Below are 25,016 nucleotides of genomic sequence, written 5' to 3'. Positions count from 1 at the left end.
TGGGCTCCCTTAAGTGCCTTGGTCTGCTGGCTGTGCAAGGGTTGCTCAGCAGGCCAGCAGTGGCAGTAGAGACATAATTCTTTGGATTTAACATCTTCCAGTATTCTCTCTCAAGTAATTCTAGTCCCTGTTACAGAGTAATCTATCTTTAGCTGCCACTGCTATTCTGATAAATGGCATATTTTTATTTTTTCCATTCAGAACCATACCATTGGTCCAGTCATATCATATACATGTCACACTCTGTTTACATCTCAGACTCTGACTCATGTTCATGGGTAGTTGACCCCTATCTAAACAACAACTTTCTAAACCTAATATATATTTTCTGGTGTTGCTAAACTCTTTTCTCTCTCCTGGTATTTTAACCTTAGTATCCACTGAAATCCATCTACTTGCTGCCTTTTTCATTTTTAAGGTCTTTGTTTTTTTTCACCCAAGGTTCTGCATAATAGCACCAGTTTATACCTCTGCTTTCATATCCTCTGCTTTTTTTTTATTCATTATACTCCTCCTACTTACTATGTTTCTTCCTCATATACTTTGTTTTGCACCATTATCCAGGCCTCATTCTCTGCCCAAGAGCTTTCTACACAGTTTTAAAAGAAGTGTACTCAATCTTATCTGTCACAGACTGTACACTGTCAGTAGTATTTTACCCAGCATTAACATAGATAATCAAGAAACAATTTAAGGAAAGGTTGTCTAGATACAAATAAAAAAACTGACCCTAAAAATTGTGGAAGCATTTGAAATAGTAAAATCGGTGTTAAGGGAATGTCTGTTAAAAACAGCCATGCAGTTTCACATCGATTTCTTCATTCCTCTATAGTGGTTGTACCATGTTTCTACTTCAGTCAAGCAAGGCACTTAAGGTGTAATGGAAAGATACATCATAAATTATTTTCTAATGAAATCTCATCATGAAAATTATCCATTGTTACACAGCAGAAGCAACACCATCATCATCTTTAAAATCTTGTTCAAAGGAAAAGCACCCAAAATCTTGTTAAGAGCAAAGGACAGATGCAATTTATGCAAACATTAGACAAATCAAATATTGACGGGGGAGAAGAAAATGCTAGGAACCAACACAGTTTCCTTCTGTTGCTCCCCTGAGAGACTATCTAGAAGCAATGGAGCAAATCTGCAGAAAATCTGCTTCTGGCCCTCAGGAACTTCTTTCAATGTTTATTAATATCAACTGATAGTATTCCTGAAACACTCTTGCCATCTATCCAGACCACTTTAAAACCACAACCCACCCCAGAACCCACACTTTGTTTCCCCGTATTTTGATCCCACAGTGATTCTAGTAGCTTGCAATTACTTCTAGGAAGCTTGTTTGTGCTGGCAAGCAATATAAGGTCAGTATTAATCAAAGAAGAGGAAATTAATTTCTTTTTTATGCAATAGCTGTGGTTCCATGATCACAATCGCATCATATAGTTATCCTGCTTATTTCCTTTCTCTAGGTAGGAGAATTTACAATTAAGCAAAGCTCCTTTTTTCTTGCAATTCCTTTTTTCTCTAATAGCCACTCATTATTTTGTCATTTATTCTCTACTCCTATGTGTTCACCTCTCCCTGTGATATTATCTGCAAATTTGATCACTGTCGTATGTATGCCAAACACACAAACATAGCTATGATACAATTGTTATGCATGTTTAGACATGCACAATACTTTTAGATTGGTTGCAAAAGTCACTTAAAACCTGAGAGGCTAACTTAGCAAATTGACACCAACTTTAGTGCACTGGTTTACTAACAGTGTACAAGTTAGCACAGAACAAGGACAGGGATTGTTCCATCCATTTCACAAGACTTACAGAATTGATAGCACCAAACAGATTTTTAACTGGGCATATGTTTGCACAGCAGAATAAAGGTGCGACTGGAATGTACGCATATACTCATGCAATGTAGCTAGTGCAGTTAACAACAGTCAAGATGCAGCAGAATAGGCTAAGTGAGGTCTCACTTGCTTATGAAAATACAACAATAGTTTGTTCCTAATTTGAAATAAGTATCTAGTATTATATTTATATTTTACATACAATTTATCAGATTCCAGACAACCGGAAAAGTTTTGGAAACCTGTTTTCTATTATTGAGAGCAGATAGACAAGATACTTATGAGATCCATTTTATATCATTAGCTGAGTTGATGCCTACATGTAGCTCCTCCATTTTGTAAACAAGGGATTGAGGGCAGAAACTTCTTGAATCTGATAAGTGTATGTACAATAGAAATATGATACTAAATATTTATATTTATTTCAAATTAGGAACAAATCACTGTTGTATTTTAGTAAGTGAGTGTGACCTGACTTAGCCTATTCTGCTGCATCTTGACTGTTAACTACACTAGATATACTGCATGAGAAGACTAGCACATTCCTCCAGTATGTTAGAAATCAGTTCCACTTGGGATTCAGAGATTTTCTTTTCCTCATTTAAGACACATACTCCCAATTTCCAGCAGCTAATTTTTTTTGGGGGGGGGAGGGGGAGGGAGGGAAAGAGAGAGTTATGAGTGTTATACTGAAATAAATATGGCATGTTTCAGATTGTCCAAACTTTTGTAGTCCCTTTTTATCATTTTTCAGGTCAAACACTCCTGTAGATCATAATTATCATCATCATCATGAACAACAACAACCATAAAGCTATTTGATAGCAGTAATCTTCCAGCATATTATAAGACAAAAATATGGGACTGATAATATCCTTTTAGTAAAAGTCTAGAACTCATAGCTAAGAAATTATTAGATTAACTTTAATCACTCTGAAGCATTCGACCTTATAAGGATTTTATGTTATTCTTTATCAATGATAAAGAAAAAGTAGGACAATCAGTTAGTTACCTATTATGTTTATATATTAATGAGAGAAGCATAGGGAATAAGCAGAAGGAACTCATGGTCTAAGTACAGGTGGGATAGTTCACAAGAGTGGAATACTGTGATGGATGGGTACAGCTTATTCAGGAAGGACAGGCAAGGGAAAAAAGGAAATGTTGCCTTAAATATAAAGGAGAAGTACACATATTCTGAGGCTCAGTACAAAGTGGAAGGCAGGCCTGCTGAAAGCTTTTGGGAAAAGGTCAAAGGAGACAGCAGGGGGATATCATAGTGAACATCCATTTTATACCACCAAACCAAGAAAAAGCAGATGAGACCTGCTAAAACAACTAATGGAAGTTTCCAAATCACAGCACCCATCTCTCATCTCATTAATAACCTAAGGAAATATAGACTGGAAATATAGACTGGAAATATAGACTGGATGAAAGTACTGTAAGGTGGCTACATAACTAGTTACATTACTGTGCTCAGTGAGGGAATTTAATTATTGGGACATCTCCTGGCAAGGAAACAGCAGTGCACAGGCAAATTCTTGAGTATGTTAGAGGTAACTTCCTGGTACAAGTACTGGACAGCCAATTAAGGGGAAAGCTCTTCTCATCTAGCTGCTCACAATAAGAAAAGAATTGCTTTAGATATGAAAATGGAGGTAACTTGGGTGACAGTGATCACAAAATGATAAGAGTTCAAGATCTTAAGGGAAGAAATGGAAGAGAACAGAATAAAGATACTAGACTTCAAAAAGTGGACTGTAACAAACTCAGAGAATTGGTAGGCATGACCTTCTGGAAACGAAGCCTGAGAGGAAGAGTCTAGGATTGCTGTCTGTAGTTTAAAGAGGCCATATTAAGGGTGTAAAATCAGTAGAAGAATGGGAAGTGCAACAGGAAACTGGCCTGGCAAGACAGCAATCTCTTTATAGATGTTATAGATTTCATAGACATAAGGGCTGGAAGGGACCTTGGAAGATCATCAAGTCCAGCCCCCTGCGCAAAGGGCAGGAAGTCAACTGGAGTTATAGGACCCCAGCAAGATAAGCATCCAAATTTCTCTTGAAAGCGGGGATGCATAGCTTTCCTTGACATAGAGAGCTACACCCCCGCCCCTTTTGTCTGCTCGATCTCTCCTGTACAGGGTATAGCCATCTATACCCATGGTCCAGTCATGGGTGGAGTCCCACCAGGTCTCCGTTATCCCTGTGATGTTGTAATTATTTGTGTTAAGCAGGAGGACAAGTTCCTCCTGCTTATTACCCAAGCTCCTTGCATTTGTGTACAGGCAGGAAAGTGTCCCCTTGGGAGCCCTTGCCTTGCCCACAGATTGTTCCAGGGCTGGGGAAGGGGTGGGATCCTTTAAGTGCCTTGGCCTGCTGGCTTTGCAAGGGTTGCTCAGTGGGTCAGGAGTGACAATAGTCTCCCCATCCCCCGACGGGCTTAATTTAGACTTGAAATATAAAAAGGGATTCCTATAGAAAGCATAAACTTGGTCATAGTGCTAGGGAAGAGTCTTGCACAGGCATGCAATGAAAAAACCAGCAACACCATGGAATAATTTGAGATGTAATTGGCAAGGAACATAAAAGGCAATAAAAAGCAGGGGGGGGTGGCATTTACAAGTATGTCAGAAGTAAGAGGAGACCAAAAAAACAGATAGGTCCCTTACTGTGTGCAAAAGGAAGATGCAGAGAAGACTGAAATATTTAGTGCATTTTTTACTTCAGCCTGTATGTATATTATCAACTACCAGATGATGAAAGAAGTTGATAGCAGGTAGGGAAAAGGATTAACAGCCCAGAAGCGTGGAAGAACAGGTTAAGATTTTCTTAGGGAAGGTAGATACTTTCAAATCAGAAGGGCCAGATAGAACACATTCTACAGTAGTGAAGGAATTAGCTGAGGTAATTTCAGAGCCATTAATGATCCTTTTTCAGAAAATGTAGAAGTCAGGTAATGTCCTGGATAAGTAGAAAAGGACAAATATTTTGCCATTTTTTAAGAAAGGAAAGAAAGAAGCCTAAAGAAATTAAGAGTCTGTGACATAGATTTTTACATGGTTTGGTGGGTGGCAAATTGGCTTAGTGGCCACACTGCTACAATGGTAGTAGATGGGTTGGTATCAACCTGGAAGAATGTGGGTAGTGGAGTCCCACAGGGTTCGGTCCTTGGACCTGTACTCTTCAATATCTTCATCAGTGACTTGGATGTGGGTGTGAAGTGTACTCTGTCCAAGTTTGTGGATGATACTAAATTTTGGGATGAAGTGCATACTCCGGAGGGTAGGGAACAATTGCAGGCAGACCTGGACAGGTTAGAAAAGTGGCCAGTACACAATAGGATGCAGCATAACAAGGACAAGTGCAGAGTGCTGCACCTAGGGCACAAAAATATCCAGCACACTGTTTGGCTGGGAAGTGACCCTCAGCAGCTCAGAAGCAGAAAGGGATGTCAAAGTCATAGTGGACTCCAAGATGAACATAAGTCATCAGTGTGACGAAATCATCAGCAAAGCTAACCGCACTTTATCATGTATCAGCAGATGCATGACAAATAGATCAAAGGAGGTGATACTTCCCCTCTATGCAGCATTGGTCAGATTGCAGTTGGAGTACTGCATCTAGTTTTGGGTGCTGTACTTCAAGAAAGACGTTGATAGACTCAAGAAGGTCCAGAGGAGGGCCACTCATATGGTTAAGGGCTTACAGGACAAGTCCTATGAGGAGAGACTGAGGGACCTGGACCTCTTCAGCCTCCACAAGACAAGGCTGAGAGGTGACCTTGTGGCTGCCTACAAATTCATTAGGAGGATGCAGCAAGGGATTGGTGATGCTCTGTTCACTAGGGCACCTCTTGGGGTAACAAGGAACAATGGTCACGAACTGACAGAGAGCAGATTTAGGCTGGATATCAGGAAAAATTTATTCACAGTAAGGGCGGCCAAAATTTGGAATGGACTTCCAAGGGAGGTGGTACTTTCCCCTACCTTGGGGGTCTTAAGGAGAAGGCTGGATAGGCATCTGGCTGGGGTCATCTGACCCCATCACTCTTTCCTGCCTAGGCAGGGGGTCAGACTCGATGATCTATTGAGGTCCCTTCTGACTCTAGCATCCATGAATCTATGAAGATCTGGGGAATTACAGACTAGTCAGTTTGAACTCAGAGTATCTGGAAAGATTATGGAGCAGGTCATCAAGGAAACTTTTCTAAAGCACCTAGAGGAGAATGAAGTGATCAGGAAAACATGATCATGAATTAAATAAGAGCAAGTCTTGCCTGACAAACTTGATTTCCTTCTATGATAAGGTGACAGGCTCTGTAGATGGGAGAAGAGCAGTGGATGTATATACCTTGCCTTTAGCAAGGCTTTTGACACTGTCTCTTATCTCATTAATATGAATAAAAATACAGACTGGATGAAAGTACTGTAGATACATAACTGTTTGGATCGTTGTGGTCAATGTGTGCATCTTCTTCTGCATTTGATCAAACCTAAGTTTATTTTGGTGTAAGCTATTCTGGAGTAAGCACTTTCAGGCAGGCATCTACACATGCAAGAATTAGGTAACAGATTTACTGCTCTTTGCACCAAGTTTCCTGCAGTCCTGCAATGGGCCTCTGCACTAGGCTCTCCTTGGTTCTAGTTCAGGGCCTCACAGGAAGCAGAAGGCCAAGAGACAGCTATCTCCTGGCCCCAGGGGGCTGCCTGTTGCTGAGGCAGGGACAATGTCATCCTGCCGCAGCAGCAAGGAACTCCTGGTCCTGGCTCCCTCATCAGGGACAAGGAACTTGAAAAGAGCTGCAGGGGTGGGACAGGTCCAATCCCCCTGTCCCAACCTCCCAGTAGTGCAACAGCTAGCAGTGAGCTGCTCATGGAGTGAGCTAGCTGCTTCACTGGTGGATCAGGGCAGGGGGCTGGGGCCTACCCAACCCTTGCAGCTCTTTCTAAGCCCTGTGCCTTTATCACCTGATTGGGGCACAGGACTGGGACCTGTTCCTGAACAAGACAGTTCCCAGACACCACTCTGCATGCCAGGTGGAGGCTGTGCAGCTTGTTCCCCACCCAGCTCCATGAGTATAGTGCTGAACAGGGAACAAGCTCTCCAGCCTGTTTCCCTCCCAGCTCTCTGCTCTGTGCTCCCAGTACTGGCTTCACAAGTGTGGGGCTGCTGCTGGGAGACCCTTATCTCCCAGTGCTGGCTCTGAGTCACAGACATAAGGATCTCCCAACACCAGCCCCACAGTCATGGAGCCAGTGCTGGGAGATGAGGGTCTCCCAGCCCCCATTCTCTGATTGTGATCCTGGAACAGGGGGCTAAGAGCTCCCTGCTGCTGAAGCAGGGTCACATAGTTCCCATCTGGGCTTTTGTGGTGGAGTCCGCCCCAGCAGCAGGAAGCTTCTGGGGCCTGGAGCTATCTCCCACCCTCTGGTGGACAGTTGACTGGAAGCAAAATCTGCTCCCAATCAGGCATCTACACAAGCACTACTGTGCTGTTACTAATCTCTAGCGAATTTGCTACTTGCATTTGCAGGTAGAAAATTTACTCAGGATTAAGGTGGCTTACTGCATAGTAAGCATGTGCACATGTAGATGCACATGCTTACTTCATAGTAAACTATGCAAATGCTCAGTTAAGCATCTCATGTAGGCTTGCCCAATGAGTAGTTATCAATGAGTAGTTCAAAGTCCAGTTGGGAGTAGGTATCAAGTGGAGTTCCCCAGGGCTCTTCCCTGACTCCAATATTGTTAAATGTCTTCATTAATGATTTGGAAGATGGGATTGACTGCATGCTCAGCACATTTGTGGATACACCAAGTGGGTGAATTGCAGGCACTTTGGAAAGTAGGAATGGGGTCCAACATGGCTTGGGTAAACTGGAAAAATGGTCTGAAATCAATCAAATGAAATTCAACAAGGACACTTGCAAAGTCTTGGACATGGGATGGAATAACTGAATGCACAAATACAGACTAGGACATGGTTAGGTAGGCTGTAGTACTATAAGAAAGAATCTGGGGTTACAGTGAACTGAATGTAATCAACAGTGTAAGCTGAATGTAATCAACAGTGTGCTCATGTTGCACAAAAAAAAAAGAGCCAATAGCAAACAGGGTTGTATTAATATGAGTATCTCTTGCAAATTGAAGTGATACTTTTACTCTATTCCACACTGATGAGGCTTCATCTTGCCCCATATTTCAAGAAAGAGGTGGTTTGTTTGGAAAGGGTCCATCAAAGAGTAATAAATCAATAAATCAATAGTGGACTAGGAAGCATCACTTTCGATGAAAGCCTGAAATAACCGGGGTTAGGTAGTCTGGATAAGAGAAGGCTGAGGAGGGATTTAATAAAGGTCTGCAAATACCTGACAGGTGTTTATAAAGAGGATAGAGATAGAGTCTATAGGCTGTGTGGATTTAGGCAATGGAACTAGGAGCTGTGGCCTCAAATTTAGCAGAGGAAATTTAGATCAGAAGTTAGTAAAAAATTTCTAACTATAGGATAGCTGAGCACTGGAACAGGCTACCTAGAGAAGTTGTGCAATCTCCATCCTTGAAAGTTTTCAAGGGACATGCCTACATGTTTGATTCATGCCCGTGAATTTTCTGTGAAACTCTGCCCCCACACACATGTGAACATGTGCCCATTTGGAGCAAATTTGCTCCTGATGGGAGCAGTTCAGTCCAGGGTTGCACCTGCCCTGCTCTGCCCCACTGAAGCAGTCAAGGGGAGCTCCATGCTCCCCTAGGTGCCAGCCCAGGGTTGGCAGGGGGCACAGGATCTGTTCCCAATCTCCACGGGAGAGGGGAAAACTTGACAGCCAGGACTACTGCATCCAAGCCACATGCAGATCAGATCAGGATCCAATCCCCACATAGCCAGGAGAGCTTTCCTGGGACTGCTGCATCCCAGTCACAAAGGGATCAGGCAAATTGCTCCTGGTCCATGTTTACACATGCAGTACTGTGCAGTAACTAATGCATCATTAATCTAGTACCTGTATTTACTGGTACTATCAAACAGTGCATTAGCCTAATTTACTGTGCAGTATATTCCACACGCATGTAGACAGTGACACTAATTCACAGTAAAGCATCTTGTGTAGCTGGGCCCAAGAACAGATTAGACGGACAGCTGGCTAGAATGGTTTAGTCAATGATGATCCTTGGGAAAGGAACCTGACTAAGTGACCTAGCTCCCTTCCAGCCTTATGTTCCTATGATCCTATGAAAAATTGTACCTGTATCTGAGAATCTCCCTAATGTTCTTCTTTAAAATGCACCACAGTTAAAATACTACCTTTTATACTAGCATTTCAGAAGTAATTGCTGTTTTACTGCCATCAATATTAATAATTAGCAATGATTTTAGAATACTTATGGTTCTGTAAATACATTCCTGTGATTGTCATTATCTCCATGTTGCGGGCCTATGTGATGGGAGATAGACCCTTAGCAAATTTTATTCAGTAGCTGTCATTATGACTGTGTCTTCTCTTCTGGTTATAACTATTGAAGAACCCCAATCAGAAAATGGAAGGATGAGTCAAACTAGGAACATCCAAAAAAATCTTTTTTTTTTTATTTAGGATGCTGATGTTCTCTAATAAGGGCTATATGGTAACCTTGTTCTGAAACAGACTCCTTTTAAAAGTAGATTTTTGGTCCTATGGAGAAGACTCACTCTCTATCTCTTTCTTGCTTTCTCTCTCTCTCTCTCTCTCTCTCTCTCTCAGATACAGGCAAAGATCTGGAGGGAGTTAGGTGACTCCCTGAAGACCACCTGATTTCACTAAATGCTGACAGAGTTCAATTTGTACAGAAGAATTAAAGGAAACAGGTAAACTTTTGTTGCAGGCTGATGATCTTAAGATAGACTGGGCAAGAGGTGACAGGAGCAAACTTTGGCAAGAAGGTCCTGAAAAAGAAAGCTTAGCTTTAGGATTTATCTTGAACTGTTTTGTTTGGGAGCTGCTGAAGATTGTCAATGCAATTAATAAATAGTGTTCTAAAGCAGATTTCATAGCTTTTAAACCTACATGGGTTGATGAGGCAGGCCAGCAGATTACAGTTTCAAGGGAAATAAAAAATTTGAACCTGCTTACAAAATGTTATCACTACTACCTTCCACACAGGGACTTCAAAGCACTGCTTGAAGCACAGTGGAAACATTTAAATAAATTTTCAAAGGAATTTCAAAAGCCCCTGTGAATTATACAATGAATAATTTTTTCATATGGGGAAAATGAGGAAGAAAGGTTAAGTGCCTTGTTCAAGATCATAGAAAAGTTGAATGGCAGAGCAGGAACAAGAATCCTTAAGTCCTTATTTTTAATCTTCATTCCAGTCACAAAAAAATAATTTAGCAAAATACATTACAGTATATGAAAGTCTCTGGGAATGTTTACAGCTATTTTGATATCTGGTCAATATATATTGATACTTGGATTTGATGGATTTAAACAGCTATGTTCTGACTACAACTTTGGTTTCACATATATAAATAAGAAAACAAAATCTATTTTTCTCAGCATCTTTTATTGTAGATAATTATCATCATTAAGTGACTTCTGTTTTACTGTATTTATTTGCAAAGTTTAACATGTATTTTCCAAAGCCTAGTTGGTTATAATTACATATACTAAATGATTGTATTTACAGTGCATATACACCATTCTAAAATGACTACAAAGGAATGCTGAATTCTTAGAAAGTAGCATTTCTAGGGATTGTTTTCCCAAGTCCCAGAAATTATCCTGTTTGTAGAGAAAGCATTTGTACTAATTTACTATAACCACACACTTCGTTAGCTATTAAACTTGAAATCCACATATTTACTATAATTTATACTGGCATAAATAAGAGGGGGCAATTTACCTTAGCAGCAGTAAAAGCCTATAAAGTTAGATATTTATATCAGCCAAATGATATTAAAATATCTTAACAAGGGAAATTTAGAAACAAATATGGAAACTGGCCTTGCATTATACGGCTACGACCCTATGAAGTCAACAGGGTTTTACAGCTGTAAACTAAGGGGAGAACTTGATCCAAATTCCCACGTTACCATAAAACCAAATTCCTTAGGCAAATATTGTTCAATCCCATTGGCTTCAGGGAAGCTGTCTAAACCCAGTGATATTTTGCTGCTAATAGACTACCAAAATAAATTATCAACATATAATGAAAAACAAGTTGTGCTTGACTTGAACACTTCTACTCCATGAAAAAGTTGAGGGATAGGAGTAAAAATACTCAAGAAACCACATGTGTTTTAGATTGCTGAATTCCCAGCTTCTAATTCCTTTAAAACGTCTTGCCATCTTTACACTGGGAGAGTGAACTTATTTCCAGGATGTGCGCACCTCCTTTTTCTCTCTGCAAATCCATCTTTCCATTCCACCTTTTTTCAGAAACTCTTCCTATAACAATGCCACTATTAATACAGATCCCACATGTTGTTTTGTCCAAGCTGCTTACTTTGTCAGGAATCACAGCCTTTTATGTAGCAATGCTTCTGTTTATGGTGCTATATATATGATAGTAACAAAAATGATGAGCTAAAGCTATGTAGATTCAGACCTAGACCAAAACAAAATTATTCCCTAAGTTGAAGTTTGGTAAGAGATGGGTCAAATCCTGAAATGGACTAAGTATCTAAGTAACAGTAGTCCAAGGCTATTAATTTACGTGTAAATTAGCTATCCCCATGGTATTTCAGTGAGTGCACAGAATAGTATTCAAATCTTTTCTCAGATACCTATGTCCCACTGACTTGAGCTGCATGTCATCAGCACTTCAAGTTCAAAGCAAAAGAAGAAAAATGTACCAATGCTCTCTTCTTTCTAGAATCATAATGAATTGTAAATAATTGTTGGGAACCACAAAATTGGAAGTTATCAATTCCTATTCCTTTGGTGCTTGATAACCTGTATACCCTTTGTTATCAAGAAGAATGACGAAGTGTTACCTTAAACAGCTTGCTGTGCAGTTTAAATATTAAAATAAACTGCTAATCAACAATCAATAAAATATAATTTCAGTCAGCTATTTCTTTGTCCTTTTCAGAGGCCAAGTATAGATTGGTATAAGTGATACAGTCTATAAGTGTAACAGAACAGACGTTTGGTGCACAGAGATTGGTTTAAAGATGGTGGGAAATGCTCTAATATATGCACCCCTCACCAAAAGGTGAATGTGCGCTCTGTTTGCTACTGATCTACACTATGCTGCTTACAGAAAACCAGGTCACTTAGACTGATTTCACCTTGGGCTCTTTGAATGTCTATAGCTTTAATGTCCCTACTTACGCAAATGCCTTTCTTATTCACTGAGGTGATCAGAAAAACAAGGTCACTAAACAACTGGATTCCCTCCAGAGGAAGGAAGGCAGGCAGGAAGGCCTTTTCTTTTGTATGGCAAATATTGAAATTTGATGAATGCTAAACTTATTAAGGTCCTATGCTAGAATACACATACCCAGAATACCTGCTTGGCAAGCCAGGATCAAAGGAAACAAGCCTACATCATAGTAAGAATTTTTAAATAGTTATAGTGGCAAATAAGTTTGATTTGGGTTATTTTCCCATCTGCCTTGAGCCTCCAACTTTGCTGGCAATTAGAAATCTTGCTAGAGAAAAACTAGCAGGACAAGAAAAACAGAGGTTCAATAAGTCCTTATCTATTGGCATACAATGCATGCACCCCAAGAAATGATTGATCTTCCATTCAAAAATAGGATGCAAGTTAGCATGTAAAAAAGGAAAGCATTTACAGACAGTACTTCTAGATTTTTTTTCCTGTTAAATCTTATAAAATATGCTGGGAGGGGGATTGGGAGGAACAGGAGAATTAAGACATCCCAAAGCATTGCTCCTTGTGGCAAATAAAAAGTACAGGATTGTTTTCCCCCTTTTTTAGAAACACTGTCTGTAATCCTGTCAAATATATATTTAATTATATATTAATATTTCCGAGCAGCAAATATTATTCAGTAGCAGGTATTTTTATCTCTTCTTCAGAATAAAGTCTAGATAATCTTGGAAGAAATCCATACATTCTTAGTGCACTATTTAGGTTATCACCACATCTGAAAATAATGAGGATGCTTGTAGACACACACATGCACTTTCTGGAAGCTATTTAGTATTGAAAATTTAAAAAAAAATCAAAAAAACCCCACTTTTACGACTCTACATCCACTTGAAAGAAAACATTGTTAATGTTATTCTTCAATCCTTCCTGTCATTCTTCAGAAGAGCATCTGTAAGACAAGCTGGTTTTTAGATAGGAAGTAAAGATGAGTGCAGGTAAATTGTCATAGTGAATTTTAAAAAACCAAGAGAAAATTAATTTGTAGTGCTAATATTTATAGCACATTCTGTTTGACAAGACAAAACAACCAAGCTATCTAATAAAGGGGGAGCCAACCTGTAAAACAGATGCCCCAAGTGACATGGGCAGCCTCTGTATGTGGCAAACAAGATCAAGGAGATGGCAAATAGGGCAGGAAGCAGAAAACAAAGCAGAAAATGGGCAGGGAGTATAGGAAAGGAAAGATCAGGCATCAGGTAGAGAGTACAGAAAGCAGAAAAAGTAGATCAGACAAAGGAAGGGGACCAGAGTGACACTCAGCCAGTGTGCAGGACTAATTTGTGGTATGCCTGCCAAAAAGGTTGCCCCCGTTGCTCTAATATGTTGTTAATTTAATACACAAGTACTCAGTTCCCTAAGCAATTAAATGCACATTCGTGCAGTTTGTGTATTTTATAGAACACACTGTAGTACCAACAGGTGAACAGTGGTGAGAACAGTGGATATTGGTTGCTCCAGTGCTAAAACTGTAATGGATGTTTCTTAAGTAAAGTTTAATTTCTGCCTGAATTCTTTAGAGACCTATGCCACTGATTGTACAGGCTACATCAATACTGAAACTCTGCAGAACACACAGAAAATCTATTTTAATCTAGTCTGTGTAAAACTCGACTAAAAAAAGTGCTGATTGCCTTTTTAATTGTGAGCTTCCTTCATAGGGAATGCAAACATCTCTTTTTTTTACATGAAGCTGCAAATGAGCAAAGTGAGTCCTGCTTTACCAGTGTTTTTGCAAGAAAAATAATGCAGCCAGCCTTGAAATGCTTTATCAGTTCTAGAATTCAAACATAAAGTAGCTGAAAAGAAACTGCGTGTGAGAAAATACATTCTTAATCTGCTGAAACCTCATTGGTCAGGGCATCCATTTCTACTGGTAAGAATTTCAGAGCATTAAAAACCATTGCACTCTCAGCCGCCCTGCCATTAGGGGAACCCATTACTTGATAGCCTAGGAAACCAGTAGGCTGACAATAGGCAGCCCCAGCAGCTTCTAAATTGCCCATTGTTTCGCTCAGGTGGCTTGCACCCTGGGTAATTTAAAGCTAGAAGCGGACGGAAGCAGGGCCAGAGGCAGCCTTCCTGAACCCAGGTCCTTGTTCCCCAGTTTTAAATTGCTACATGTGCCGCCAGCTGGGCCACACATAAAGCATTTAAAGCCCAAAGGGGTGGGAGGAGGGATAGCATTTAAAACCCATGAGGGGAGATGGGGGGGCAGGGGGCAGGAACTGAAGCAGGGATAGTTTTTCCAGCCTCAGTTCCTGGCCCTGGTGGCTTTGAGATTACTGGACAGTTGGGGCTGCAAAAGGAAGCCAGCAGGCCAGGATCTGGACTTGGGGACAGGCTCCCTGAGGGTTCCTACAGCCCTGCAGGTTTTTTATATCCTCAGCCACATTGCTTAGCTAGGTGGTGGGGATGGCATCTAAAGCCCAAGGGGCTGGGAACTTCCTCCTGTGCAGCACTTGAAGAGCTATTACCTGCAATCCTGCAGAACAGAATGGAGGGAACAGTGAGACAAAGCCCTCCATTACATCTTGAAACCAAGGATTACTGTAATCATCCCCAAAGCAAGAAGTACTGTAACCAAGTAACCCTTGGTTTGAGGAAGAGACAGGGAATAGAAGCTACCACTTCCCACAACAGGCCTTCATTGTTGTGAGAAAAACTTTCTTGCAAGAGAGATCTTCCAAATTGACACTTGGAAGATCTTCTCCCAAAAGGGGTATGTTTCCCTGGGAGAAATTGAATGAATGTCTGTATGCTTGTCACTTCTACTGGGAGAATGCAGATAGGCAATACCTTTATATGGCCATTACCAGAGATACAAACTATCAGACCTCAAAGTAAACTTGGTTAATGTTATTTCATTGTCTTTGAAAACTAGTCAAATAACTGCCTCTAATTCACTGTTCATACAGCTATCTTAAAGCACCTCACAAAAGAGAGAAAATCCCTTCCCTCCCCTGCTTTGATCCTTTAATAGAAACCAAGTCAAAAGGCGCCTCTACAGAAGACACTATGATGCCATAGTAATGCATTATGGCGCCATAGCATCAGTTGGCTAAAACCGTGATGAAGACGCTATGTTGCTGTAGCAATGCACTCCTTCGTTATAGTGAATTGCTATGGTGACGTAGGGGCCAAAAATAATTATGCCTGGCTAGCATGGTGCAGTACAGGCTGTTACTGCGTCATATTTTAGTACTTCCAAAAGGAAGTACTAAATGTTGGCACATTTACAAAGGTGCCATATGGCCATGTGTACATGCACCCAAAGAGAAGGGAAGGGATTCCAGCAGATTACTGGAGAGGATGGGAACCCAAGCTTCCTGAGCTTCAGTTTCACACCAGAAAGCTTGTTGGTGGAAAAATGATGGCTTACACCATGAAATATTGTCTTGGACTACTCAGAGCCCTGTTTACCACCATTCCTATTAAGGCTTTGCCATCTGAATCCTCCAAGCAAAGCATACCATTTATTTCATCTTATGACAGAAAGACTGACACTACAGTGTTTACTTGAAAGATGACAGTGACAGACTGCGTATGAGTGCTCTGTGCTGGATCTCTGCACCCTGTGTCACCTTCAACATTTTACCTAAATGCTGCTCAGTGCAGACAACTCCCTGCAGAACAATTCATAATTCAGAGTATACTCAGATAAACTTTACATTGCTGAACAAGTTAGCTTCTAATTTTCAGTGCATATTAAGGCCACCATAGCCATTCTGAGGATAATTTCTGCATCCTTTTCTGTTTTGGTAAGCTACATTTTATTGTTCACTTCAACAGTACTAGTTTTTTTTTCACTTGTTAAGTGTTATATGCCATGACATTTCATTATTGACTTGGATCCAGGAACAGAGAGTTTACTGATTGAGTTTGTAAATGACACAAAATTGGAAGAGGTTGCAAATACTCTGGAGGCTGGAATTAAAAATCAGAAGAATCTTAACAGATTAGACAATTGGGCTGTAAACAATGTGGAATTCAACAAAGGCAATGCAAGGTGCTACAGCGAAAGAAATAAAAGCAAATGCAAGCTAGGTAGGCAGTATGACTGCTAGAAGGATCTGGACACTATGGTGAATCAAAATTCAATGCGAGTCAGTCTACAAAAGCTTATACCTTTCTCAATAAGTTCATCTCTAAGGAAATGGCCTTAAACTGCAAAAAAAAAAGATGTATATTACATCTCAGAAAAAATGGCCTAACTGTAAGAACAATAGGACAAGTAGGAAAAGCTGCCCAGAGAAGTTATAGAATATTCTTCATTGAAAGTTTCCAAGAAGCAGCTGGGTTTCTCTGCGAGATGGTTTAGTAATCCTCCATCTTTGCTTGTGGCTAGACAAAGTTCAACTCTATGAGTCTCTGAAAGCATGTTCATTACTGATATATATACATGAAAATCCTAGGCCATAACTGGTTTTTTGGAGTGGCAGCATAGGTCATTATATTTCTATTGTTCACTGCTTCAAACGGCAGCTGCACTGAAGCCAGAACCAAATTTGCAAGTGACTCTTGATAGTACCTAAAGATCCTGTTCTGTCCCTTACAGCTACTAATGTCACCTGTATAATCCTTTGTCTATTCAAGTCTGATTGGGAAAATTTCTGCCTCTTGATCTTTGGTGAATTAGACAACATGTTTTCCACCCCTCTGACAGTGTCTGCAATCATACAGCAAGCCATGGCTCCTTCACAATTTCATTTATCTGTGGGAAAATATAAAGTCAGTGGCCCAACTTCAGGGTAGAAGCATCACAGGCTGGCATCTGGTAGGCAGGTTGCTGCCTATGAAACTCATGCCTCTCTGAATCAGTCTCTAAGGTGCCACCATGCCCTACCTTCTTCCTGACTTCAGACTTGCACAGCTAACCACCTCTCCATACTAAGTCTAGTTACTAACCATCATCCACTACCACTTACCCTCTTCACAAAATATCCAGCTTGCTCAAACTTAATTGGAGAATTGTAAAGAACTTTTCTTTCTATTCAGTTTTTAACATTCTGGTTAAAAGGTACTTACCTGCTTCTCCACAGTCGCAGAGTACAAAACAGCTGGCCCCTCATAGGAAGCAGGTATTTCTTTTTTGAAGAAGCCTTCAGAAGGCTCAGGGGGGAGAACCTTATGGTGGCATTTCAAGGAAACTGCTTCTTTCTCTCTAAAGGTGGTTCCAGTGCTCAACACTGAGCTAAGCAGACTGCTTCTTCAGCTAAGCTTACTGGAAGCTAAATTAAGAGCTGTTTTGAGTGATCCAATTCAGTATTTCAGTAAGATGGAAACTTTCAGGCAAGAAAGCTGGACTGGGAAATGAGACAAAGAAGTCATGGGACTAGGAAGATGTCAAGCTTTGGATACACTTATGAGTTAAAATGCTAATTAAAAACAGAAAATGGAAAATACTTCCCTTTTTTTCCTTCTCCAGACACTCAAAATAATGGCCAAACTCATACTTGGTACAATCCCATAGATTTAACATAGCACCACTCATGTCTATTGAATTACACAAATGTCAGATTTTGCTTAGGTTTCTGATAGAATTTATATACTTAACCAATGGACCTTTATGATTTAATAGTTTGACTTCTACAGAGGCACATCATTCATTTAATCAAAATTTGTTGAATGGCATTTACATATTAAATGTCATGCATTCACATTTATCATATGAAATTATATTTTTTCCAACTGATTTATTTTGCAGCAGACACACCAACCTGATATTGCTTTAATTAAGCTATTAAACTTAGAGATGGACCTGAATGAGAACATTAGACTGAATCTCTGTAAACCTAGGGAAGCTCTGATCCAGATCCTTGTTCAAACTTTATAGCTTTGTCTCAACTCTAGCTCTGTGGAATGGGGAAAGAAAGTAACAGTTGAACAAAACTGCAGACCAAAAGATGAAATCTCCTGAAAGGGTGTTGGATTGTTATGAACGAAGCACAGAAATATTATGATACGTCTCTAATTCTACAATATAAGGTTTATTTGTCCAATGACCTCTCATTGTTCTTTGCAGTAAACAGGAAAAAATGGGAATAAACAAAGACTGACAATGTGACATGAACCATCCTTCCACTCTTGTGGAGACAGTCTGGCACCCTCACTCTAAGCTATAGAAATCCAAAAGAAGAAAAAGCCAGGCTTGTGCATATGGCACCTGTCCTCTTGACTAGTGAAAGCTGAATAGATTAAGCATATTCACTGATAATGGAAACATATTCACTGATAATGGAAATTAGGGATAACATTTTCAGAATGACAAATTTGTCAGTTTCCCTGGATGTCAAAAAGTTCTTCTACATGTCAAAAAATATCTCTAACCTCCCATACACACAATAACTCAGAGTAATGACAACCAATTCCAACAGTGTGAATTCTGATGCCACAATAAATGCTTCAGAAACAGGCTACAGACTTTTAAGAAAGCTATAGATCTAGTCCTCTCTTTAAATCTGTGGCTCAGTCAGTCACCCAGTACTCCTGACCCTTGTGAAACATGCAGCCCTATACTTGAATGGCTTCAATTCTTCTTCACCAGAGAAAGGAGCTGCTTTTTCTTCCCAAAACTTCAAACTATGCAATCTCTCAAAGTTTCCTTATCATAATTATCTACAGGAGATCAATAGAAGTGATGACACAGGCCAACAATAAACTATAATAAGCTATAACAAGCAGCAGTATATCATTTTCCATGGATACAAATGCTGTGATCATGAGACCATCATGAAAACTTCAAAAGATGAAAGGCGACTGACTCAAACTCAGATTGGATAAGACCAAGGTGGTGTTGTCTGGAAAAGGTGAATGCACCAAAGGCTCAGCAAGAACCTTTCATTGAAAGCAGGAGCTTCATATATATTCACAAAGCTCATGTGAAACCTGCAGTGTAGGGATGTGGGTAGAAACCTGGGGCAAAGTAGAAATGGCAACTTCTGGTTGCCAATACAAGCATGCTGCTGCCAACAACAGCTGCTTTTCTTTGCAACTCCACCCTTAGTTGATGTCTAGTGCAGTTTCCCCTCTGGTCTCTCCCCTGCTAGTTACACTATTATGCAATGCCTTTACCTGTTTACCAATGTTCAGCACTCAGATAGTATGGATAGCAAAAAGGCTTTCTTCCAAATTTAGCTAGCTAGGAATTTTTTCACTTTTTTCAGCTAATAATCTGGCTACTGCATATCACAGCAGCTCCATAGCAGGTAACTACTGGCTCAGGGCAGACTCAAAGTAGAGGCACAGCTCAGTTAGACTAGCTTTCATGATTTTATAACCTGTGTTCAAATACTGAAACCGGTGTCTAGCCTTATTTCTACTGGGTGTATCTATATGCTCATTAATGTTGCACAGTTACTGCACATTAACTTTAGTACTTCAATAACCAAGTACTAAATCAGTGTATGGTAACTCGCACTATTGCACAGTAGCACCGGCACATAGTTTTTTTCAGATGCTAACTGTGCTGTAGCTTTATACTACTGTGGAGTAGCATATTAGCATGGGATTTACCCAGCATGCTACTGCACAGTGTTATTAGGTTACTGCACAATTAGCATCTCATGTAGATGCACCCAGTGTCGGCTCATATTTTATGCCTGGCTTTCAAGCCATTGGTGGGTCAAGTCATGAGTAAATATCACATACCTATGACAGAACAAGATATTTTTGCCTGAGATAATGCACGTCACAATGTCTAAGGCCGTTTGTAGATGACACTTTAAAGAGGGGTTAAAGTGGGTTAAATGCCTTTTGCACCACTTTAATGGCATTGCTATTTGCACAAGTTTGCAAATTCAGTGGCGCACTGTGCATTAATTCCAGCCACTGTAGTACATTCGGTGGTGTAATACACCTTAAATGATTTTGGGATGCAGCAAATGACTTTGGGGCACTGTAAATTTAAACACCTCCAAGGAATTTTAGTTTCCTACCCTACCGCCATGAAGGGAAGCACCAGGTTCTATGTGGCTCAGCCTTGTAGCAGCCTGGGAAGGCAGGCTCCACAGAAGGAAAAAATACAAAAACAGAGAGTTTGATCTCCCTACCCCTCCCCACCACAAGCCTGCCTACCTGCCTGAGCTGTATGGGGGCCAGGTGCTTCCCTATGTGGCTGCAGTGCCCCTGGGACTGCCCAAGTCAGGTGCCTATGGGCAGGTGCCGCCTGGGGGTGACCACCACTGCCACAGAGGGAAGCACCAGCCCCTCTTCCCCCCAGCTCAGAAACCACTCTGCCTGTCAGCAGCTTGCTCTCCCCTCCACACTGGAGAGGCAGATAAGGATCAGACTCTGACATGGGTTTACTTTGTTCTAAATTGAAGCAGTGTTTTTAAAAAAGCACCACTTTAATTTAGGGCAAAGTAAACCCCCATGACATCTACAAATGGCTTCAGACAAGGCAAAGGCTAGCTAATGAGTCCCTGGATAGCTCAGTTGGTAGAGCATCAGACTTTGAATCTGAGGGTCCATGTTCAAGTCCCTGTTCAAATGGGATCCTTCTTAGTCACAAACTAACAGAGAGCAGATTTCAGCTGGATATCAGGAAAAGCTTCTTCATGGTAAGGGTGGCCAAAATTTGGACTGGACTTCTAAGGGAAGTGGTGCTCTCTCCTACTTTGGGGGTTTTGAGGAGAAGGCTGGGCAGGCATCTGGCTGGGGTCATTTGACCCCAGCAGCACTCTTTCCTGCCTAGGCAGGGGGTTGGACTTGATGATCTGTTGAGGTCCCTTCTGACCCTATATCTATGAATCTATGAAAGACAAAGCATTCTAAGCTAAGGATTTCACCTGTAGAATTAGCTCAGTCTCACCAAGATGAATTGAGAGAGATTTATTTCAAGCATCCTATTGATCTGGTAGTTAGGGTACTTAACAAAGAGGTAAGAGGGCTTGGTTCAAATCCCTATTCAGAACTGGACAGACTGGATCTAAATTTGGGTGTCCCTTCCTTCCCTCTATAGTATCCTAACCACCAGGGTATAGGTAGGACTCCCTTAATAATTTCTTTTGGAACTGTTCTGCTATACATAAATACTCAAACAGTTAGTGAAACTTTAAGCAAAAATGACTCACTAGCTGGCTGGTTAGGACATTTAGCTTGGAGGTGGAGCATCTGGGCTCTAGGGAAAGTTTAATTACTTCTAAAATGTGGAATAGTTCTAACAGAAGAGACTGAAAGCCTCAACAACATATCCCAGAGCTTAGTGGTTAGGACAGAGGGAGAAGTGCATTTAAATCCCTGTAGACAGAGTAGGAAACTGTGGGTCTCCAGCATTGTGGGCAAGTAATGTAACTCCCAAGCTATTGCTTGAAAGGGCAGTGCTGGCTGTTTTGTGATAGCACCGCTGAAAAAATTCCAGTTGAAACTATTCAATAAATTGAGTGCTAATCTGCAGACGATTTCAGGATGAATGAAATCTCATGTTTGGGCAAATTTATTGTTCACTTCCCCAAAATAGCTGAATTGTACATGCAGAGTTACTAGGAACTTCATTATGCATATCTAATTTACCTCAGACATCAAGCCAGGATACTACAGAATATATTAATGGATATAGTTTATCAGAATGCTTTGCTAGATCATTAGTCATGCAAGTCTTATTGTTCTTTCTTTGTGAGCAAGTTTTTAGCTTTGAAAGGAATGTTGCTTTATTAGATTTGTAATGTCAGGGATTCTGAGAGGACATATAGCAAGTAGAGTGGCTCCTTATTTTTGGTATTTGGATGCAATTCCTGGGGCAGAATTCTAAGAATCAGGCATTTCTAAGTTGGGTAAAAAGTTCTGTAACACGTTCTGTTAGTGCAGAGCAATAAACTCTGGCACAGTTCATGCCAGAGTTAATGGCTCCTGGGTGCAACTTCTACATGTGGTCCCAGGACTGCAGCGGTTTGAGCCAGTTCAGAGCATCCCTGGGCTGGCAATAGACTTGGGTGGTCAACCCCAGGTTCTCAGTTGTGGCATTGGGTGGCAGAGGGGCTAGCTAGAGCACAACAGTGTCCAAAGAGCAGAGCCATGTGGATAGGCAGCAGGCAGGTGTCTGGCCCTCTATTGCCTGGGCTGACTGGGTGCAATTTAGGCTCAGACCAAAATTTACATGAGCGTTTAGGTGCACTTATTTTTGCTGATGTAAGATGGTACTGTTGGGGACAGTCCTTGACAGTACTATCATATGGTGGCGAATATTAGTTTGCTGCGGTCTAATAGCATCACATATATAGACTGTGATGCTTTACACTGCAGCAAACTAGTCTATTGTGCAGTTAAGGACAAATATAGGTGCACTCTGTGTGCTGTTTATGACTGCTTCATTTCCAGGACCAATGCATTTTGGTAAAAGAAGTTGCATGTAGAAAAGGGGAATCATACTCACCTGACCCCATTGGCCAGATAAGGGTCAGTAGGCCAGTCTGTGGGCTGGAACCACACTGTGCCCCAGAACCAGTGTGAAGGGCTGGTTCAGTAGGGTGCAATATGCAGCACCCTAGATTGACCCCTTGTGCTGCGTGCAGCAATCACAAAGCCATGTCCAACCCACACGCCAGACCAATCCTGTGTACTGCGGCCCACAAGCTGGATCATAGGGTTCCGTGATTTGGATCTGGCTCACAGGCTGCATGTTTGGCATCCTTGTTTTAGAATATATTTAGAATTCACATCACTGATTTCTCCTCCAATGGAAAGCTGATACTGTCCTCCAATGGAAAGCAAACCTAGTGTCAGAATGGAACACTGGTTTTCCAGGGTAGAATAACATTATTTTGCACAGTACTGAGAGTCAAAGGAAGTATTATTATAAATAAGTTTTTCAAAAAATTTTACAGTCATTTTTCACTTTACTAAGAAAAAGCAAATGTTCATACTCTCTGGCCTCTTATGTCAACTCTAAGATCACCTAATTGTATAATTTCCATTTTTAAAAACTTACAGTGAAAATAATGAAATGGTGTATCACATGTTACATTTCCATAAGTTAAAAATATTTGATTTTGTAAGAACTCATGCAAAAATGTTATTCTTGATGAGAGGCTCTGGGCAGATTTTTTAGTTGCGTGCCAATTGCATTGCAAAGCCTTGAAAATAGGGACAAGTTGGATAAACGGCAGCATGGCAGTAGTGTCGGTGCTGTCACTGGCTAGCTACCCTATTAACCCTCAGTAATTTTGTCATTGCATATCAGGTTTTTGGTTTTTGGTTCCTTCCCAGTTAGATTTTCCTTATATCTCAAACATGTTCTCTTTTTCACATGCACCAGTAACTCTGTAACTTGCCCTTTGATAACCTCCTTCATAATACAACAACAGCTGCTTGAGACTGTTAACTCTGCTGTGATAAGCACTTTTACTTTCTCTGTTATTTTACTTCAGCAGTTTGGAAACACATTAGAAAAACAAACAGCCTTCCAGTTCAATAAAAAGGGTTTTGTCTCAGACTTCATTTCATTCTGTTACTTTAATCAGTTTTGTATTTGTTCACATTTTCATTGCAAAATGTCTATGAAATCTGGTATTTTCCTTCTGACACTGCTCCTCTAATTCTTACTCTACTGTCCCTTGAAGACACCCACACACAGATGGCATTGGAAGACAGCCAGCTGTGCAATTCTTAACACAAAATTTACACTCATAGGGGAAATTCCTGCAGTTCTAATTCAGAAAAATATATCCCATTGAAATGCCATTTGGTTCATAAAGTTGATTCCTGAAAGATACTCTATGTACACAGTTATTTTTTGACATTCTTCCAGTTGCAATGCTGATCTGCTTCTTCTTTCTAATTAATAATGGCTCTTTGCACAGCCCTTTTGAAAACAGATGTCACTGTTATTTTGTCATTCCATAAAGTCTATTGTCTAGATTAGAATCCTTGGCTAAACTACATATATTCATAGATCAAGAACATCAGATTATGTAATCCAGGGGTTTTCAACCTTTTTTTTGTTGGTGTACCTGCAGCAGCCAGTTGAGAAGCAGGGAGTCCCTGGACAGTCGACAAGTGGGGGAGGCGGGGGTCTCCCAGCAGCTGATTGGCAAGTGCTGGGGGACAGTAGGCTTGTGCGAGTAGGCGGCTATTTGATCTGGCTTTGGATGCAGCCACTTTGGATGCCAGGAATCCGATCTGGAGCTCTGGACTGGGTTCCCGCTTTGATCTGGCCAAAGCGGCTCCAAAGCTTCGGAGCCGCCTCAGAGATCCGACCATAGGGTATAATGGGGAATCAATAAAATATCTATAACTTTGTTGTTTTTTGTCTGATTTGGAAGAAACTTGCAATGGTGGTAGCCTCTGCATGAGAGCATGAAGCCTGCTAAGTTTCAAGAAGATCGGTGCCCGAGTTCAGGGAATACTGCACCCAAAATTCTTGAAAGCAAAACTCATGTCACATGTATGTGTTACACCACAGGAGGGTGAAAACTGCAGGGGAAGCCCCTGGTGAGGCCAAAATCCTGCCAAGTTTCAAGAAGGTCGATGCTTGGGAGGAACTGTACCTCAACCTGCAGGCAGGCAGAACTTGTAACATGGGTGACACTGTATGTGTTAAGGTGCAGAGGGCTGAAAACTGCAGGGGTAGTGGCCCCTGCTGAGGCAACAAAGCCTGCCAGCTGTTACAGAGGTAGGTGTAGGGGTTTAGAGGGAACTGCACCTCAAGCTGCGGACAAGCACCCATCTCACGAGTTTTGCCTGTCAGCAGCTAGAGGTGCAGGGCCCCAGAATCCCTGAACCCATCTCCTCGACAGCTGGAAGGCTTTGTGGCCTCAGCAGGGGCCACCATCCCTGCAGCT

The 25,016-nt window shown here is 41.0% G+C and overlaps 1 protein-coding gene across 4 annotated transcripts in view; it reads right to left on the bottom strand.

Annotated features, from left to right (window-relative positions):
• Positions 1-25,016, bottom strand: part of RGS7 (regulator of G-protein signaling 7) — a 494,829-nt gene that overhangs the window by 178,074 nt on the left and 291,739 nt on the right. The window lies entirely within an intron of this gene.

Source organism: Crocodylus porosus, unplaced genomic scaffold, assembly GCF_001723895.1.
Source record: "Crocodylus porosus isolate Cpor-Errol unplaced genomic scaffold, CroPor_comp1, whole genome shotgun sequence".
Classification (NCBI taxonomy): Eukaryota; Metazoa; Chordata; order Crocodylia; family Crocodylidae; genus Crocodylus; species Crocodylus porosus.
Note: the sequence above shows the minus strand (reverse complement) of the source record. Positions and strands in the feature narration are given on the sequence as shown.